This window comes from Diabrotica virgifera, chromosome 4 (genome assembly GCF_917563875.1).
Source record: "Diabrotica virgifera virgifera chromosome 4, PGI_DIABVI_V3a".
NCBI lineage: Eukaryota > Metazoa > Arthropoda > Insecta > Coleoptera > Chrysomelidae > Diabrotica > Diabrotica virgifera.
The window spans coordinates 28,312,211-28,324,476 of NC_065446.1; the positions used below are offsets into that span (position 1 = coordinate 28,312,211).

General features: G+C 32.8%; 1 protein-coding gene across 2 annotated transcripts in view; it reads left to right on the top strand.

Moving 5' to 3' along the window:
- The window catches only part of LOC114349338 (zinc finger protein 16), a 49,669-nt gene that overhangs the window by 19,312 nt on the left and 18,091 nt on the right, over window positions 1–12,266 (top strand). The window lies entirely within an intron of this gene.

The following is a 12,266-nucleotide window of genomic DNA, read 5'->3' on the forward strand; positions in this document are numbered from 1 at the left end:
TTTCTATTTGTTCTTTTATTATTAGGCGGATTTTATGCTAAATGCATATAGCTTGCACATTTCGCATATTTAAGAATTTTTATTATATTTTGCATATTTAAAAAAAACGTGCATATTATGTGTCTATTTAAAAACATTTTTGTCCAAACGAAAAAATTCCAAAATTTTTTAATTCGACACAAAATGCTGTCATATATTTTCGAGAACTACTTGTAAGTCGGCTCATAAAGTCGGTGCAAACCTTTTCGGTTTTCTTAGAAAACACCCGATCTTTACCCACAAAGTGCGTATATAGTACCTACACGCCGTCATAAAATGATTGAAGGATATTAAATACCTTATTATTAAGAGAATATTTATACCTCTCAACATCGTTTTACGATTCTCTAACGGAAATTTAAATATGATTTAAATTAGATCCCCTAAATTAGTAAAATTAGTCACCTTTAGTCGGTAAATGCAAATGTTTAGTTATTGTGAAAAAGTACTTCTGTTTGTGAATAGTGCAATATGCCGAAATATTCTTGCCTGGTTTATTCCCGGATCAGAACCTATCCCCAACTTCTTTACACCAATGGAAAATTATTCTGCAAAACATGTAGTAAAATGGTGAGTTTAAGATTGCTTTCTTCCTCTTTTTTCTTTAACATTTTAAGTTTAAACAGTTTGAAGAAGTATGTGTTATTGTCGTAGATACCATCTCAACGAAAATTTTCGCTTACACAACACGTAGGGACAGACCTACATAAATCAAAATGCAAGAAGATGAGCGAGTCGAAAGTTGATCAGTTACCCATTGGCAGTAGGCCTTTAATGAATTCATTCAATGAATAATATAAATTTAATTCGGATTTATGCGAGGCGATGATTTGTGCAAATATACCATTGAAAAAACTGGAAAATCCTATGTTTAAATTTTTTTTGGAAATATATTCCAAAAAAGTGTATATTGAGCAAGAATTACGTACGCAAATTTACGACACCATAAAAAATCAAGACGATAGTGGAAAATCGTTACATTTATTTTATTGTAGATAAATATGTGGGTTCTCAAAATGCGTATTTTTTGAAATTATTGTGCATATCTTGCGCATATTTCGTAATTTTTTACTGCATATTTCACCAAAATTCCTGGCATATAAATCCGCTCCCTATTTATTATCATAATTATAACAAATATTTCATATTTAATTGATTTTTATCGTCTAGGGTACGTCAATGTATTAAGCAAAACGTGTTTTTATACCGTATATCGTACAAGAATAAAAAACATCCAAACGCCGTAAAAATGAGTGGCGCATGCAATATCCAGAGCTGATATAAATATTACGTTGCGCGAAAATTTATTTTCATTTTGATGCAAAACAAAATTCTAGTTTTGTTTTAAAAGATTTTTTAAAAGTAAAACGCGTCACAAAAGAGTAATACAGTTTGAATTTTGAAGCTCTTTTGTGTCGCGTTTACTTCAAATTTATCAAATATTATGGTAAAATCTTTTTAAAAAAACTAGAATTTTACTTTGCATCAAAATGAAAATACATTTTCGCTCCACGTAATATTCATATCAGATCTTTTAAAGCTGGACTATTGTATGCGCCACTCATTTTTACGGCGTTTAGCTGTTTTTCTATTCTTGTATCAGGAGTTTTTCAAAGTTATTTATAAATTAAATGTATGAAGTTGAATGCAATTTTTCTCGATTACACGTTAAGCTTTATAAATGGTCGCCTTTGTCGCATTATCTCCCAAATGATGTAGTGTCCATCGAATGTACACTAGTTTTTTTTTCTATTCGAAATAGATTGAAAAAAAATATGGGGATGGCCGGTTAATGAACTCGGATTGCCCGTTGCCAGATCAAATTTAGCGTCGTAATCACTACAACTACATAAACAATTTCGGGAATAATGGTTAATTGGATTATACTTTTGTAGCTTAATAACTTCTAAACGGCTTAACCGATGTTGATCACTAAACATGAGTTTGAAACGTATTGACAAGTATTATCTGATGCATCTAAGGTCAAGTATGATAACTGAAGGTATTACAGCAATTATTGAGCTTGAAAAACCGTTTTTTCCCATAGGAAGTAGATTTGATCATATTTATGAATCCTATAACTTAAAAATTCGAATTTTCCCGGATATGAGGTATACACCGTTAGATTCGTCTAGAGTCCTTCCACAAACGCTCAGTTATTGACGCAATTCGTAGGTTGAAATTTTGAGTAATTGTCGAAAAACCAAAATTTTTAAAGTTTAGTTTTTCAGTTTTTCGGCTATACTGAGCCGTGTGTATGCCTGATCCTGACGGCTTACACACCATTTGAAAGCTTAACTGAAAACTATTGATTTGGTGTATTTACGGTTCTCCAGTCTCTTCTTGAACCGAAGATATATACCCCCAAAATATAAGCCGTTTTGTACCTACTAAGTCCTATAGCTGGCTTATGGGTGGTTAAAAGTCACAAACTACACCGCTTCTGAATCGGCCCTGACCCCCTCTTCAAACACAGAAAAAACATTCAGATTGGTTTAACTTTTCCACACGCATACATACATACATATCCACGAACATTTTCCCTTTTTGAAATAGAAATTGAGTCATATTTCTGAGCTCGGTAACTTTTGAATGTTATAACCGATTTTCAAAATTAGACATGCGTTGGAAAGGTAATGCTCAGTACTATCATAAGCCGCAAAGGTCGGACTTAAATTTTCGAGAGTTTTGGGGACGAGAACGAAAAACAGACCCTAAATAGGAAGTGCCGTAAAATCCACTCCCTTGGACCAAAATGGATGGTTGACATATGGATGGGTGAGTCTTTTCCTGAACTTTAAGATGGGAGTTGGCCCAATTTTCAATTCAGTCAGATTTAGACAATCGAAAATTTCGTGTGTGTGTGTGTGTGTGTATATATAGTGTCGCGTGTAGGGGGTTTGTGGGCCACTGGGAGAACTGCCATTCTCTGGGATATCGGACAGTATAAAAGACGAAACAGCAAATAATTTGGGTATTCTCGGTGTGTTGAACGGAGAATAATCAACAAGGTATAATAGGTGAGTTAAGTATACCCTTGTTGATTATTCTTCGTTAAACACACCGAGAATACCCAAATGGTTTTCAAATTTCGTCTTTTATACTGTCCGAGACGGTATGAAAACACATTTTGCTTAATACTTTGGCATACTCTAGACGATAAAATCATATTATCGTCACATACACAACCGCCCTTTAACTCTAAACCTCTAAACTGGTAGTGGTGCTCGATATACTCCCTTAGATGCATCAAAGCGACAGCAAGCTTTTGCTAGAATATGTAAACTTAAGAACAAAGAACAGAACACAATGTTAATACATTGTTTTCGTTAAATGCACCTCTAACATTCTAATCCTTTACTTAGTACATCACTCTTCCGGGATTTGTTCGCCATTCCAAGCTCTGACTGTTATTTTTTATGGGTCAATTTCAAAAAAAGATGAAAACCTACAATTTTATGCCTGTAATTAGTTTTTTTTTAATGTTATGTTTATATTTATTTTTAAACTATGTATTTATCATTAATCTAAATGTACAAACTACAATTTGCAAAATAAATATCATAAAATTTTTAGAAAAAATAAAGAGAAAAAACATTACCATGTCCCGGTCGTGTGATAGATTTGTAGTAAACAGCTGATACAGCATGATTAAGTTTTATTTTAATAAACAATTAGTATAGTTCAATGTTTTTATACATAGAACAACCTTTTTTGACATTTAACATCATTCAAACTTTTGTTCTTCTCATTTTATATTTAGTTTTAAATTGTAACCAAGAGATATGCTCATTACCGTGTCACCAACATTTTATTATAATCTGGCAATATCTAAAAGTATTTGGTTAACAAAAGACTAAGTTTTCAATCTAATGGCATATAAAACAACATAATGTTACTCTACATCCCACCAGACTGAAAACAATGGGAACCTTCTCCGGTTACACCTCCGAGGCTTCTACAATTTGCAAGCCATAACGGATGCTGAGACTAAGGAAGATGAGGGAATTTTACAATTTATAATTCACGTCCCATCTGCTCAGCGCGGTAAAGTTCCAACGAGAATGGTTCCCTCCGTACTCCAATCAGAGTAAACATGTAAATAAAAAATGAATAACCATTTTCGATTTCGCATCACATTCTAGTCCGATCAGAGAGTGCAGCAAGCACCTCTACCGGTTTCGAAACTTATTAGTCTCTCATCAGGAGGCACATATGCTGCTCTCTCATCTTCCTTAGTCTCAGCATCCGTTATGGCTTGCAAATTGTAGAAGCCGCGGAGGTGTAACCAGAGAAGGTTTCCATTGCTTTCAGTCTGGTGGGATGTAGAGTAACATTATGTTGTTTTATATGCCATTATATTGAAAACTTAGTCTTTTGCTAGCAGTTGCCGCTAGGGCATCTATGCCATTTCGTTCGTTGGAATCCGTGACTGCACGCCGGTGTTTGTTTTGGTTGGAGCAGAGAGAGCAGCATATGTGCCTCCTGATGAGAGACTAATAAGTTTCGAAACCGGTAGAGGTGCTTGCTGCACTCTCTGATTGGACTAGAATGTGATGCGGCTGTATTTTCGTTTTACAACGAAATTGAAAATGGTTATTCATTTTTTCTTTGGTTAACCTTCATCGGGTGGAACTATTCCCCCACGAAGACTTATGAACCCAGAAAACAAAATTCTCCAAGCAGTTGCTAATTAGATGCGAAATAGGTGAGTCGTTCGACTATTTGATGAAGTGTAACCGGTTTGACGACATTACCGTGACCCTCAGATATTTTTGTGCTGTTGCAAACGAAGTTTTGTAAATACCTTGGATTATTTGGAGCAATTTTACTGCAAGGTAGGATTAATTTGACTTCTATATTATTGTACAATACTTAATCAATATTTGGTATTTTGCTCATTACCATGTCAGAAATGCTTGACATTACCACAGCACACCCCCACCTAGCAATGTAAGTTCCGACTTAGATCTACAGACCGAGCAAGCTTTGTAAATTCCACGGCTTCGCGCAATCGTACTTGCGACTGCGTCAGGTGTTTGGTTGTTGATTCTGTTTGAATATTGGTATTTGATTTTGAATATTGTAATTTGATTCTGTGGTGTGAATTTTTAAAACTTTTAAGTGTGGTTTTTGACCGTTGTGGGAAATTATTTATTTAGTTTTGTGTTTATAATTTAAACTCCTGTTTTATTTTCAAAGTTTTTTTGCTGTACCTAAGTAGAAAATGAATAATAATATTTTGTATTATACTTACATAAAAAATACAGTATTTTCTTAAATGCTATTTTCCAAATAGCTTATAAAATGGCTTAGTCAAAATTATAAAGGCTCAGTAAATAATAACAAACAATTACTTGTATTAATAACAAAATATTTTGTAATTACCTATTTTAAAAAAATCTCCATGAAAAAAAATAGAATTAATTTCATCATTTTCGTGTCTCATGTGGCGTAGCTACTTTTGCTACTACCCAACGCTTAGGTACTCTACATACAATTTGTATTATTTTATTAAAAAAAAAACAAATTTACTCTGCAAATTGTATATATTTTCCTTTGCATTTTCATATAAAAAAAACTGCGGTATAATATAATAATTATAATATAATATAATATAATATGTATAATATATTAAAGTTTATAATATTGCTAATCCAGATTTAGCCATACGACTCACACTCCTTCTAAGGGGAAAATTGACTCATCCCAGCTACCTAAGGTATTAAAAGGATTGAGCTCTGGTGGGACTCTTTCCATGTTATCGAGCCCTAGGTGACTTTGTATGTACATACTTAATGTAAATAATAAAAAACAATGTTAAAAACTTTAATAATATGTATTAACAATATTAAAAGCTGTATATTATATTATAATAATTATTATTATAATATAATATAATATAATTATTAAAGTTTTAAACATTGTTTTTTAACGTATATTTTTTATTAATAATTATATTAGATACCTAGTTACTATGTATCAGTAGAAACGATTATTTACTTAAATTTGACAAATTCTCCACAAAAACTCCACTCGACCAGCCCACGACCACACAACTCGAAACACAAGTAAGTAAGTACGGTTGCGTGAAGCATGGCGCGAAGCCGTGGAATTTATAGGACTAGCTCGGTCGGTAGATCCTTGTCAAGTTCCTTGTTAACGAGTGAAACGATTGTCGCATTAGCCAGTGGTAGGGCGCGTAACTATATGCCATATGGCGGTAAATTCAAAAGGCCTGTAAAATTAACTGGGATTGAGAACTCATTTTAATGTAAAGGAAAATCAATATAACCTTAAAATAACAAAAGAAAACAAAATCCTTATCCTATACGATAATACTTATTATATCGTTGATTGATAAAAATATATCTGTATGTATTTATCAATCAACGTTTATAATTCGTATACTATTTGGATTTTCTTGTGTTATTTTGAGGTTATATTTATTTTCCATTACATTAAAATGCCAAAGTGATTAAAAAATTAAAGAATAAACATAGATTACAATCTTGATTTATAAAAATGTTTATATGTATGTTCATAAAATATGTTTGTTATCAATTATCAGTGTAAAAACTTACAACACAACTACCTTATTACACATATATTTACACAATATTATTATTTATTCATGAGTTTAAATCACACCAAAATTGTATACATTTGGAATAAAACACAACTGCTGTAATTCACTTTACACTTTTTGTTGCTGGATGCACTATTTAAACGATTTATGAAAAAATAAAACAAATAAATATGGCGAATTTTTCTCAAGGAAATGAAAACTGACAAAGAAAGTGACAGAATACAGAACGAACGGCGTGCAGAAACCTACAGAAATGAGACTAGTAGTGCCATCCCGTGCAAGGGCGCAAACTAGCAAACGTGCGTTGACCTTGAATATCCCTGTTACATTGCTAGGTGGGGGTGTGCTGTGGACATTACCATGTCTTTTAAATGACATGGTAATGTTTAAGGTAGTCATTATAACGACTAAATCATCGTCGTGGATGTGAAGAGAGCTAACCCACATTTGCATAAAGATGAACTAACTGCAGTATCGCAATCAAAAAGAAAGATTTCATATTGCAGTGAAGAGATCTAAGTGAATATGTAACTTACTAACTTAGATTTCTTTACTACAATATGAAATATTTCTTTCTGATTGCGATACTGTAATTAGCTCATCTTTATGGAAATGTGGGTATAGACATTTTATTTATTTCAGATGGCCAAGCAAACCGCAGAACAATCTAGGAAAGATATGTTGAGTAAGAAAAAAGAAAGAGAACGTGCAAGAAGACAGAAAATTAAGAACAATCCGGAAGAATATGAAAAGCAAAGACAGAAACAAAAGGAGCGTTACCAAAAAAAGAAAAGCGAAGGCAAAATTAAACTTATTTGCGATTTAAGTGACAGAGATAAAAGAAAAAAACGAAAAACATGGATACATCATAGTAACACATACAGAGAAAAAAGAAGAAAGTTAACCTGATATTGAGAACGCTCCACCCGACTCTTTGTTGTTCCGTATTTGATTGAACTATGATTTTTAGTTTTTTGTATAAATAAACAGCACACTTTTTTTGATGTTTGTAGTTTTTGTGACTTAGTGAAAAAATACTTACTGCTAATAATATTGAAACAAAAATCAGTTCTTAAAGGGCAAAAAATCGCACATTTCCAAATTTTATTATCTTTGGACATTACCGTGTTTGACAAATCTCATTACCGTGTCATTTTTTAATTTTTTTTTTTAAATATGAGGGGTACTACATAATTTTTTTAAACTATGTAATTTTAATATAATTTGTATATTTGCACCAAAATAAATTATAAAAGTAATTTATTTGTAAACTTTCCAATGTAATATGTACTCAGTTTTCGTTATTTTTTGAGAATGACCCATATTTGGTCATTCATAGTACGAGATCCGAATATGAGGTGAAAATGTACCCATCTGCTTGCCGGATGAAATATTGTTTTTTATTAAATTTCATACACAGATAAATATTTCTAGCATGGTGGCCTATCAAAATCGTGTCATAGCTATCCTTAAGGGGGGGGGGGCGAAGGGGTTGAAATCAATATTCCAAACACATTTTTTTTTTTTTTCGAAAGTATGGTAGAATTATTTTATTTTTAAATTAAATAGGCATATTCAGTACAATTCATAGATTACTCAAGGAAAAATACTGAAAAATAAGCCAACGGTGGCAAATTTTTAAAAGACACCTCAAAATATAAATTTTGCGGTGGACATCAGAACTTATCATTGAATCATAGTAAACAAAAAATTCAAAAAGATTTTATTAGCTTGTGAGTTTCTCGAGGTAACCCTGTCAGGTTTTTTAGTTTTATCTAATTTTGACTTTTTGATACCACTCATAAATCTAAACGAAAGAGTATTTTTTTGGAAAAAAGGGTGAAAATCAACATATTTGTTATTGTTAAACAAAAAATAAGCATATAACAAAAATATCTTGACAGCATTACCTCAAGGAATGTCTAAAGAAAATATATCCAAAATTCCAGGTGAGTTGGTCAAGTAGTTTTTGAGTTACAATGTCTACAGCCTGGAAAAAGCAGTTTTGAGAAAAACGCGTTTAAAGTATTGTCAACTTTTTTTTTCATTTTTTTTTTGTCTGTCAAATGGTAAAGTGATGCACACCGAAATATGTTTTTAAATCGCGGAGTAATTTACAAAAGAAATAAGAACAGCTGTTGACCGTTTCTCACTACGCTCAAGCGCGTTGGCACGAACTTGCTATAAAACGAGTCGAAGATAGGTAGGTAGGGAGATGTGTTAAATAGCCCTAGCTTCGACTCGATCTGCAGCAGGTTCGCGCCAGCACGCTTGAACGTAGTGAATAATGGTCAACAGCTGTTTTTATTTTCTTTTGTAAATTACTCCGCGATTCAAAAAGATATTCCGGCGGGCATCATTTTACGATTTGAAAGACAAAAAAGAAATTGAAAATAAAAGTTGACAATACTTTAAACGCGTTTTCTTCAAAACTCCTTTTTTCAAAGGCTGTAGACGTTGTAACTCAAAAACTACTTGACCGACGCACCTGGAATTTTGTATATATTTTCTTTAGACATTCCTTGAGATAAAGCTATCGAGATATTTTTTGTTGTGTGCTTATTTTTTGTTTAACAATAATAAATATGTTAATGTTCACCCTTTTTTACAAAAAAATTCATTGTTTTGACTTCTGAGTGGTATCAAAAAGTCAAAATTGGATAAAACTAAAAAACTTGACAGTGTTACCTCGAGAAACTCATAAGCTAATAAAATATTTTTGAATTTTTTTGCTTACCACGATTCAATGATAAGTTGTGATGTCCACCGCAAAATTCATTATATTTTGAGGTGTGTTTTAAAAATTTGCCACCGCTAGCTTATTTTTCAGTATTTTTTCTTGAGTAATCTATAAATTGTACTGAATATGTCCATTTAATTTAAAAATAAAATAATTCTACCATACTTAAAAAAAATGTGTTTGGAATATTGATTTCAACCCCTTCGGCCCCCCTTTAAGGATAGCTATGACACGATTTTGATAGGCAACCCATGCTGATCGCGTTTGTCTATGTATGAAATTTAATAAAAAAAATGTTTACAAAATGTCGAATCCCAAAAGACTCCATTTTCAAACAAATGAATGTTTAAAAATAATAAAATCTTTGGATTTCTTAATTCGGAAACAGATTCTCTCTTATACCTATTCCCATCCTTCTAAAAATTGCAAGGAATAAAGGTTGTTCAATGTCTAGACATGGGGAGTCTACATAGTTGCACTCCACAACATATCAATTCACCGAGGTAAAGATCAACAAATCTGCTTCCTAGTACTCGATACGTGAGTAAAACCGTAGGTAGATAAAAGGCATTATACAGTGCTAGTCAAAAGTCCGTACCCCCCCTCGTATCTTTTGAACGGTTATACCTATAATAGTGAAATTTGGAGGAAGAAAATAAACGGACGTAAGCTTCTTAACTAGTCATGACAGGTGACGTAATAGTGACAGATGACGTTACAGAGCCACTGTGACCGATAATTTTAAATGGGACCTTATGGCAAGTGATACCTCGTTTGAAAGGTATTGAAAATACCTATTCAGTCATACTAATTTTGTTTGAGTTAAAGCTGATTTTGATGAACAAATGAAATAAATATAAGATCGTAGTTTCGCATTTAATTAATAAAAATTCAAAATTCCGCCTATGATTACTTGTCAAACAGGTTGACGTTGACGTAAAAACTACTAGAGAATTAAAAAACGTCAACTTTTTTGCCAAAAAATTCATAGGCGGACATTTGAATTTTTATTAATTAAATTCGAAACTACCATATTATATTTATTCACCAAAATCAAAATCAACCTAAAGTCAAAAAAATTAGTATGACTGAATAGGTATTCTAAATACCTTTCAAACGATGTATCACTTACCATAAGGTCCTATTTAAAATTATCGGTCACAGTGGCTCTGTAACGTCATCTGTCACTATTACGTCACCTGTCATAACTAGTTAAGAAGCTTACGTCCGTTTATTTCCTTCCTCCAAATTTCACTATTATAGGTATAACCGTTCAAAAGATACGAGGGGGGGTACGGACTTTTGACTAGCACTGTATTTAATTTCGATTCAGAGATCATTACCATCTTTCTATGGACCATTTCGAACTCTTTTGTTCTCATCAGGAAAGCAACTGTAATGAAGCTCTGATGTTTGTTGCTTGTAATGATGCTCTGAAAAAAAAATGTTTCATCCGGCACGCAGATGGGTACATTTTGACCTCCTATTCGGATCTTAGACTATCAGTGAATCTCCACGTTTAAATACTTCTGCAGGTATGCTGTTATTTTATTTGTTTTTTTTTAGTTGCTTTACTTCATCCCTACTTCTTGTTTTGAAGGGGTCTTGAGGTGTATCGTTTCTTGTTCTTATAAGGTGCTGCTTTTTGGTCTTTCTGTTTATATATCAAGTTCTTGAACTCTAAAGTGGAGCATAGAGATTCAGTGAAAACGCGCCATCGGGTTCTATTTTGCCCTAAGGCCTTCACCTTATACCAAGACTTTCATTGACCTCTTATCTCGTCTCTCTTGGAGCTTCTCCAAGTTTGTGCTGGGCGACCTCTTTTTCTTTGTCCTTGGGGATTCCACTCTAGAGCAGTCTTCGCAATACTGGAACTATATTTCGGAGTGTGCGACCGATCCAACCCCACTTTCTGGTCTTCACTTCATTTTTTACCTTCTTTTGTTTGGTCAGGTGTAGTAGATGTTTCTGATGATAGATAGATTCTTCGTAGATATTTGTTAAAAAAGACCTACAGTTTGACTGTAAGGTTTTTTACCACTTTCGAGGTTTCACATCCATAGAGTAGAACAGACATGACATTTAACTGGAATATCCGGACTTGGTCTCTTTGTTTGGACTCTTTTATTTGTCATGTAGGGTTGTTGAATTTTCTTGTTTGATTTCACTTTTTTTAACCACTCAAGTTTTTCCAGTATATGTTCCATGAATTAGCCGTTTATGGTGGAGATCTTTCTGGTTCTCCGTTGTTACCTGTGAAAGAATTAATTTGTTTGGTAGTCAAGTTACAAAACAAGATAGTTATTTAATTTAATTATGGCAAATTCCCAACAATAAAGTTAATCACATACAAAATGCCTCAAGGAAACAATTTTGAAACAGCACTAAAATAGCAAGCGAAAATTATAAATTTTCGTCGCCCAAACTTTTGGTACGCCACTGAGTTAGTGCTGCGCTTCCGGTCGTTTCGCCGGTCTGAGGAATCTAAGTTTTGTTTTTAAACCAAGAGGAGTAACCTAAAAAGACAGATTTACACCCAAGAAAGTCACTAGAAATATCACCAAATACATCTTCTTTTTTGGTTGATCATATCGGCCTTTTACGGTAATCCATAAATATTATATTATACTAATAGTTCTAAAAACAACTGTGATTTATATAAAAACAGATTAAAAATCTAAAAATTAAAGGAATAACGTAGAAAATACAAAAAATCGGTAATATAACTTAATTAACCTATAAAATGACAGCAAGTTCAAAATTTTATAAATGTCATTAGTGTCAAAATTTGATAGCAGTGGAGTAAACTTTACCTGCGGTTGGACCAATTACAAACAAGCTTTACGGCGCGGGAAATTTGAATTACTCCTCTTGGTTTAAAAACAGACTTTAGTAAAA